Source organism: Notothenia coriiceps, unplaced genomic scaffold (genome assembly GCF_000735185.1).
Source record: "Notothenia coriiceps isolate Sejong01 unplaced genomic scaffold, NC01 NC01_scaffold00037244, whole genome shotgun sequence".
NCBI classification, from domain to species: Eukaryota; Metazoa; Chordata; class Actinopteri; order Perciformes; family Nototheniidae; genus Notothenia; species Notothenia coriiceps.
The window spans coordinates 13,146,825-13,156,482 of NW_011369945.1; the positions used below are offsets into that span (position 1 = coordinate 13,146,825).

Consider the following 9,658-nt stretch of genomic DNA (forward strand, 5'->3'; position numbering starts at 1 on the left):
TTTTTAGTTTTCCTCTACTCAAGAATGTGTTACTTTGCTAAAACTTAAAAAATATTTGTCAAGTGGTTCCAAGCAATTATAGGAGTTGGGTAAACTCACTAATGTGATTTTTTCTGCATATGAAAAGATGAGATGAGCCTACAATTAAAAGCCCAGATATTAAGTGTAACCAATGCAAATAACAATCTGCTAAGAACCACACGAGAATAAAGTAAATTATAAAACACAATTGAGTTGCCGGAACCTATATACGACAAACTCTTCCTGATTTCAATCCAAGCCTTTAAATATTTGAGAACTTTAAAAGGTACATGCAGCAACATATAACGTTATGTTATCAGGTTAATAGACACAAGGAGGTAAAAGGTATGATGATAAAAATAAAATAAATAACGGTTTCTCTCTGACAGATAAGACACGAGATAACTGAGTCGACAATATAAAATATACAACCCCATAAACCAAAGTTAGCATATAGGTACAACAGAAAGAAAAGAAAAATATTAAGACATAACATAAATAAAACAATATAAAGGTAGGTAAATAATAAAGACTAAAAGAACATTTAAAGTGGGGGGTTGTTAATAACAAGCTAATTTAAACAGATGTGTCTTTAGCTGTCGTTTAAAAATGTCCACTGAGCCTCTCTGATAAAACAATGCAAGATGGACTCCAGTTCTCCTTGTGTTTTCCCGTTATCAGCAGAGACGGAGTGAGCAGCTGAGGGCTTCAGTCAGAGTTCACGAACACAGCAGGAGACCTCCTCTGGCCCTGCATGCCGAGCAGCCACCAGGCGACCTCTGACCCCTCGGCTAGTCACAGGGTTTTGATCCGACCGTCAGCCGGCGGCAGCACAGCTGTAGCAGCAGAGGGAGGCGTCCTCGAGCCCCAATTAGACTCCTGAGTCCCAGCCGGCCCTCCTCCAGGGACCCGCTGACACTGATGCGGCTGTACAGCAGCTGAAGGGGAGGGCAGCGCGAGGTGCTACCTTTGAGGCACTGCCAATCACTGCTTTAAAAATGTATGGCAAACCCTTGTCAAACTTTCTTCATTTCACGCTGCCATTGCAACAAACTCGGGACTCCCGGCGTGGTTGGCGGTAAGGAAAAGCAGCAGGGTCGGACTTGTTCTCTTTGTCTCCCTGAAACTCACATCATTCACATTTCAGCAACCATGGCTTCTCCACTGAGACAATGTGGATGGAGCTGAGCCAGATTATTGTTTGAAGTAAAACCATACTGCTATAGATTTAGATGGCAAAATAACCCCTAACCCTAACCCTAGTTACTTCAGAATCAGAATACCTTTATTCGTCCCACAGAGGGGACATTTACATTTGTCTCAAATCAAAGACAGCTTAATGTTAACTAAGAAGCATGCATAAAAGAAATGGTTAAGATATAAAAAAAAAGACACATCTGTAACAGATCTGAAGATGTAGCAGCCAGGTATATATCGCACAGTAATTAATGGCATATATATATATATATATATTGCACAAATTGCACATATTGCACATAGTTGGTATACTTAAGCAATAGCTCACGACAGGCCGTGGTATATGCTCATTATATCACAGCTAAGGGGCGTGGTTTGGCCCGACACGAAGCGGAGGGGCGACAACCCCCTTAGCTNGGCATTCGGAAAACGAAGAGTGGAACAGGCGAGCAAGTGTGCAGGTGTGCGTCATATGAGAGGCCCCGCCTTAAATTTTACGCCACGGATTTGGGGAAATTGGTCCGTGCGCAAAGCATTGTGGGGATTTTAAGACCGGAGACTACACATGTGCAGCCTCAAAATTTCTCCAAACGAAGTACGTCGGGCTCAGTAGAATTCCAAGCATGCTGGACATTGGAACAGTCCTTCGGCGGCACTCGATGACGTAGTATGCTTGAAATAGTGTCACGGTTTGTGAAACAAGCAGGACCCAAATGCAGATATAAACTGAAACTTCCTTTATTTCAAGGCTATGAAGATATATATGCTACAATGGACAAAACAGAACCACTCACCGCGAGAACCAGTCAGGCCGAACAAACGAACCGACCAAGACAGACAGACAAACCAGGAACTTAGAATACACACAGAGACTCCAAATCACACACAGACACAGGTGAGGAGGGAGGAGAAACACAGGGGGCCAGCGTGGAACATAATCAGGACAATTAGACACACCAGGGAAACTAATGACAAGAGGAAAACACAGGGAAAAGGACCAGACAATAACCCAAGGAAAACATGACATGGAAAACAGCAAAACACCCAAACCTACAAAACTATAAACTGTGACATTAACAGTCGAGAAGTCGTGACATCAACCCGGGCGCCGGCCTCGCTAAGCAGAGTCAAAAACGGATTCGGGCAGACGTCCCAAAAAAACAGAAAATCCATGCAGGATCTCGGGCGGACGGCCGGGCAAGGCAGAGGTCCGAGGAGGGGAAGTCTCGAGCTCCGAACGGTCGGCCTGGGGCTGAGGCAAGAGTCCCCATGAGAAGGGGAACTCGGACCGGACGCGCCGGCAGTGAGCAAGGCGGAGTTCCCCAACGCGACAGGACTGGAGTTGCAGGACCCACGGCCCTCAGACAGCGTCCGGACGGGACGGCCTCAGACATCATGGAGGACGGCAGAGATATCTTGCGGCCGATCTCCAACGCGGACGAGGGACACTGGAGTCGGGGCAGGACCAGACCGCCAGGAGAGCAGTCTGCGGGAAACCTCCAGACGGGCTCCAGGAACCATGCGGGTGCAGGAACCCGGCAGAAGAGGTGTCTGCGGTAATCCCACATGGACAGGAACCATGGAGTTGGCAGTACCCCCGCAGAAAGAGCAGTAGTCTGCGGGACCTCCAACGGCTCCAGACATTGGGAGTTGGGCAGGAACCCCGGCAGAAGAGTAGTCTGCGGCACCTCCCAAACGTGACAAAGACATGGAGTTGGCAGGACCCTCCGGCGCAGAAGAGTAGTCTTGCGGACGGCCTCCAAACGGTGCCAAGACATGGAGTTGTGCAGGACCCCGGCAGAAGAGTAGTCTTGCGGGACCTCCAACGGCACTAGGACATGGGGTTTGGCAGGACCCGGCAGAAGAGTAGTTCGCGGACCTCCAACGCGACCAGACAATCAGAACCCGGGGCGCCAGACTGGCGTCGGGCCTCCACGACAGCCAAACAGGACCCGGGACGAGTGCTGGGCAGTCGGCCGACAGAGGTGAAGTGCTGGAGTCGGCCGGTATGCCGACAAGACACGGCAGGAGCTGGCGTCTGACGGACAGCCATCAGGACACGGGGGAGCTGGCGTCGGACGGACAGCCAACCGGTAGACGAGGTGCTGGAGTCTGGCCCGGTATGCTGACAGGACAATGGGGAGCTGGCGTCGGACGGACAAGCCAACAGGAGACGAGGTGCTGGAGTCGGTCCGGTACGCCGACAGGACTCGAGGAGCTGGCGTCGGCCGGATGAGTCAGCAGGTGACGAAGGAGCCGGAGTCGGGGACATGGTTACTGGAGCCGGCACTGAAGCCGGGACCATGGCTGTAAGGTCCGCGTTCTGGAGCCGGAAACATGGGCTGTAAGGTTCGGTTCTGGGAGCCGGAACATGGCTGTAAGGTCCGGTTCTGGTAGCCGGAAAACATGGCTGTAAGGTCCGGTTCTGGAGCCGGAAACATGGCTGTAAGGTCCGGTTCTGGGGCCGGAAAACCATGGCTCTTGGTCCGGGCTGTGAAACATGGCTGTAGCTTGGCCTTGCGACTCCTCCTCTTAGCAGCCGCCTGAATACTCCGTGGACCTCCATAAGCCAGACGAGTTCCAGAATATGACTCCTGGACAGGAGCAGGAACTGGGGCAGAAGCACCGGTTGACTTCAGACGGAACCCACCAAGGCGTATGGTGCCAGGTTGGGAATTGGGAGACATGGAGCTAGCATGCCTGGGGCTAGCAGGCCGGGAATCACACACTGAGAGGAAGTCCAAAATCCAGCCAGGTAAGAATTGAACTAAACCTGGTTTCTCCATTGCCCTCTGGTGTGCCTCAGCCCGAACAGCCTCTCGCTGCTGACCCCTGGACGCTCCCAACCATCGACTAGAGCAGACAGCCAAAGCAACGGTTAACTCCAATATCTCCTGCTCGAAAGGATCTGCTGGGCCCATATTTCAGGTCGGTTCGTACTGTCACGGTTTGTGAAACAAGCAGGACCCAAATGCAGATATAAACTGAAACTTCCTTTATTTCAAAGCTATGAGATATATGTACAATGACAAACAGAACACTCACCGCAGAACTAGTCAGGGAACAAAACGAACCGACCAAGACAGACAGACAAACCAGAACTTAAATACACACAAGACTCAATCACACAACAAGACAAAGGTGAGGAGGGAGGAGAAAACACAGGGGCCAAGGTGAACATAATCAGACAATTAGACACACCAGGGAAACTAATGACAAGAGGAAAACACAGGGAAAAGGACCAGACAATAACCCAAAGGAAAACATGACATGGAAAACAGCAAAAACACCCCAAACCTACAAAACTATAAACGTGACATAACATGAGAATCGTGACAAATAGTGGCTCTGGAGCATCCTTACTCGAGATTGAGAAACACCTTCTGCTATCTAAAACCTCTCTCTCACTTAGATGTATTACTGATCGCTCGTATGGCACCCATCATTCTTTAAAGGTCTCCTGTTATGCTATTTTTAGACATATATTATGGGTCTCAGATATATACAAGTATATAAAAAACATGTCTATTCCTCTGTTTCAGCCCTGTGAAATGCGGAAACTGGGTCCTTAGCCTAAAAAAAAAAAAAGGAGGTGGAGCTAATGCCTGCTCAGAATTCTACCGCAGATACTCAGCTAAATGCTGCCGTGATGAAACGCCATATCATGTTCCAAACCACATCAAGGATTATTTCTGAAACAGTATGGAGCTCAAATGCTTTTTCTCTTGCGGGTTTATCACAAGGTAAGTTCCTTTTTTTATTTCCTGCTTTTTTACACATACTCTCTCCAGTACAGGTTAGCTCTGAGTGTTAGCGATGCTTGCTAAGGTAAACAAAGACCATATTACTTCCAAAACAGCCGGGCATTGTTTCTGACAGCAACATTTCGGATAGTGCCGTGGGTCTGCATTTCAGATATGACGTCAAATCTGGATCAGCTCCGTTATTCCTCCGTTTTTAGAGATGTGGGTACGGAGGAAAAGAGAGAGGGTCTTATTTTCTGACGCTGCGTGAGTTCCCTGACACACCGGGGACACATCTTTATGCATAAAAGACATCACAAAGTGCATTTTGCATGATAGGTCCCCTTTAATACATCTGGCCCTCCCTCACTGTCAGGTTACCTAACCTAATACCTTATTTATTGTCAGTCCTTTGCCCCGGATATTTTACTTTTACCCCCCGTTCTCAGGACTGGCTTACACTAAATGTTCCTCTTGTAAATACTTACTCTGGAAAACAGCCTTCAGATATTTTACCTTATTTGTCTGTAAACAAATTAGTTGATTGAAACTTGAAATCATAGCAGATAGTTGGTGGATTTTTTTATTCCTACACCATGGACATTTCTAAAAGTCATTTATTTAGAATGTGTCATGCTGTTACTGCATTACTATATTTATTTGTCATTACCATTATAATTGTCTATTTTATTCTGTCATGATGTATCAATTAAATGAGATCTTGAAGCTAATGTGGCTTCCTAATTAAATAAACTATATAGACGTATATCCTGACCTTAGTTCAGCGCTCATTCTGATCACCCCAGTTCAGTATCGTCTTCAAGCTATAAAGGTTAATAGCATAGCAGTCACTGATTTGTGGACATTATTACCCTCTGATTGTTTCTTTGGCTCCTGTGGTCTTTTATTAAGCTTTAACGAGAACAAATCAGACATGTTTCATGCTCTGAGATACCAGTAAGAGCTCAACAAAGAAAAGCTAACACTCTGATGTGTGGATGGGGAATTATGTAAAGTAAGTTCACTGTCAAGTCTTCTCCGATTTTAATGTTTCTTTTATGTATTTTCTCAGTCTGTTCCTGCGTAGTTCATGTGTCTTTGGCAGGCGAGGGTGCCCCTTGAGGTTCTGGGCCTTTCCTAGCTTTTGCTTCAGTTATCCTTTCTCACGTTCACGCAACAAAACACTCAGATCGTCAGGACCTAAATCAGATTTTCTAATCCACACTGCTGTTTCTCCTCCTTCATTTCCTATATAGGACATTCTACTTCTTGCATTGGCACTGAAAATAAATCAAGAGTCTTTTACCTCATTCACACCAACGCAACTCCGGTTCAAGCTCCGTGCTAGAGCTTTTCAGGTTCAGAACCGGTTCTTCGGTTTAGCTCCGGCTCTTTTCACACCGCCCAGAGTCCGACTGGTGCTGCGTCATTGCGTCATCGTTTGCGTCATGACGTTACCGTTTGCGTGCCTGCTTCATAAAGCCAAACCGCGTGGAAACCCCTCACAGCTGACACCGACAACAACAACAATGGCCGATTGTGCTCCAGCTTCCTCTGTACCTCTTCAGAAGACTACTGTAGCATTATTTATTACCCCGTTTTTTTGTGTAATGGACAATTCGGCGCTCTCCGGGGATTAGGCCCACGCCGCCATCAAAAAAAGTGTTTTGACACCGAGTCCGAAGAATTATAATTTTTGCGATAATTACAACAGTATGCGTCTAATTTGCTTTGTCACCTGCGCTTCTTGTGAGTCCGATTTGGACTGCTATACTTGGTACAAATGGTTTTGTTTGTGTTCAGAGTCATCTTCGCAGGATTTACTGAGAGAGACTCCGCTTGTTTTTACGATTGCCGACGAACGGTCTTGAGTTCCATTTTCTCTATATGCGGAATAATCGAATAGCAATTGCATTGACTTTTTGTTTACTTAGGGTATGAATTTTTATGTCTCTCTCTGCCTGCAAAATTTCTTCTATATCTCCGGTTAATACGAAAAACCCTAAACGAGCGTAAGGAGCACTGCACATTATGTCCGGGGAAAACAGTACTTTACCTGTTTGGATTTATTTTGGACTTTCTGGACTAAGGATCGAAAGATATAACTGGATTTTTACCCCAAAAGACTCGTTAAGCGGCTTGTTTTTGTCCCGGTCCTTACAAAGTAATAAAAAAGAAATCCAAGAACATATCTTAAAAAGACACCATAAACCTCACTAAAAAATTTGTGGTGTTATACACATTCGTCGACCATAGTTCGGGTTGTTTAAGTCCTCCCGTTGAACTCTGTATTGTCGAATACCAAACCTAGGATCTTAGACAGTACAAATGAAAGATGAATCGTGGCATATATTAGATCGTACGTTAACTTTTAGTATGAGCGGAGAGTAAACCCTAACGATCTCGTTAACATCTCCGGAGGAATTAGAAAGGCAATTGTACTTATTTTTTCCTTAACACAACCCGGTTCACTTGGACTTGGCAATACAACTTTCTTTCGGTACTTTGTTCTTATTGGGACACTTAAGTCCGACAGAAATTTTTTGTTTGATTCTGAATATGTGTCTAACTTGCGTTAAATCGTTTGATAAACGTCTAGTAGTTGTCCTCAGATGAATACAACCTGATACTTCTTTAAGACGTAGTCTATGAACTATGTGAGTCACGTACTTCCTTCCGTAACAAAATACACGGAGCCGGAAGCGGTCATGACAGAGTGGTTTGTGAAATGAGTTCGAGAGGAAACGAGTCTCTGACAACCCTTTGTAGGACTATCAGGAGAAGGTTATAGTCATCATGCGTATACTACTTGTTTATCCATAGTTGGCATCGCCCTTGTACTGTCCTTACACACTAATGGATCTTCTCGTACGTCCTGACAACTCCGTATACTACGGATACCTAATTGACACTAAGTCGGGAGCTTATCCTCTACTTTGTTACTGTTCGTGAGCTAGTAGAGCTGCACCCTCCGATGTAGACTTCACTTTGTAACTTATGACCGAAAGGATAAGGAGGTAGGAACACTGAGCACATTGAGCGGGAGGAGGAACCTATGCGTCTAGTACACTTCCTGTGGACAAAAGTCCTTGCATCAAACTACGAGACGACACTACTGATGAGCAGGTAAAAGACGCTCTCCTAGTGTTATGTTTCAAGATTAAAATTCTAAAACTTTTTTCAGATTAAAACTCTAAAACTCTTTTTTCAGGATTAAAACTAATAAAACTCTTTTTCAGGTATTAAACTCTTTTCAAGATTAAAACTCTTTTCAGATAAAACTATAAACTCTTTTTTAAAGTTTAAAACCTTTTTCAAGATTAAAACTCTTTTTCTCAGAGATTAAAACGTCTAACCTCTTTTTTAAGCTTAAACCTCTAAACCTCTTTTCAGCGATTAAAACTCTAAGAACCCTTTTTTTTAATTTTCTTTTTACTCTTAACTTCCTGTGACAAGTCCTTGAATCAACTACGAGACCCGAAAGGATCGACACTACTCATATGAAGGTAAGAGTGCTCTCCTTGTTTTTATGTACCTAGGCAGTCCTGATTATCTAAACGATTCGGTGTGTCGTCCATCTCAAGAGTATTTAAGTATATCCTAGTTCTCTGTCTAACATCAAGAGTGTAACTGTAACTTATATTTTATTTGCTCGGAACTATGGTTGTGACTGTGAGTCACGTTGGTCACCTCCACGCGTCAACTATCTCGAGTATCACAAGTCTGACGTGGTCGAATAAGACAAATGTCGAGCCGAGTTAAGTGTGACTTTACATTGTCTGTTATGGCTGAACACGACAGTACTTACGCACGTGCTAACACACTTACATTGTTCTCCACCTTTCAACAGGCAGTATTTCGTGTCATCGCCGCCCGTGTGTCTGTGAGGTCTGATGTAGTAGTATCCGGACTACCCTATATTGACAGAAACCGACAGTGTCGTGTATACATGTATACAGTCTTCTGGTTAGATGGTGTATCCAGTACTTCTGAAGTCACCCTTGTCGGACTGCCGTATCGAGGCGCGTCATTAATAAGGTCAACTGTCGGTCGGTAGATTAATTGCCATTCGCACTGCTACACTATCGGATAGGACGAGAGAGCGTGGATCTAGTCTTTATCTCAGAAGACCAACGAGGCCCTACTTTGCAGTCCGAGAGTCGCTACAGAATTCGACCGAGACAGTAATTCGCGCCAGACGTGTCCTTCAGCTTCACGTAAAAGTCGAGTGTCGCCACTGCCGGGAACAACTGTGCTAACCCGAACACTTTCTCAGTATCCCGGAATCTTCAGCAGTTGGAAGTATACGATATGTAACTAATGGAGGTGGACCGTATTCAGTATCAAATTTACCGAGTGTCTCAAACTCTGCCGGTTTATATGTATTAAGTCGCGGCCGTCATAGGGCTCCTTGAGCGCTCGTATATCCTGCTGGTTTCTGGGAGTAAGTGTGGTTGCCAACAAAGTCCCGGCCAGCCTCGACCTCGAACTTTTCGTGCCAAAAGGACAAGTGGTGGCGTCGCCTCGGTCCGGAGGAATCGAGGCCTTAGGCCAAGCAAGTTTCGTGCGGTTTTTACCACGGCCGGTCTCCGTTTTCGTGGTGTATGCAGTGCGAAATGCAGTTCCGCTCCCCGTCCCCGGTTGTTACTTCTTTGAATTGTTGCGTCGTCACCAGGTGACTTCTCTAGTCGTTGATA

At 45.6% G+C, this 9,658-nt stretch overlaps 1 long non-coding RNA gene across 1 annotated transcript in view; it reads right to left on the reverse strand.

The window, feature by feature from the left end:
* Positions 1 to 549: 549 nt before the first annotated feature.
* The window catches only part of LOC104964747 (uncharacterized), an 11,432-nt gene continuing 2,323 nt past the window's right edge, over positions 550 to 9,658 (reverse strand). The window contains exons 2-3 of the long non-coding RNA XR_800464.1: positions 7,585 to 7,590; positions 550 to 645 (exon numbers count right to left, since the gene is read on the reverse strand). This is a non-coding gene — a long non-coding RNA (uncharacterized lncRNA). The remainder of the gene's footprint in view (positions 646 to 7,584; positions 7,591 to 9,658) is intronic.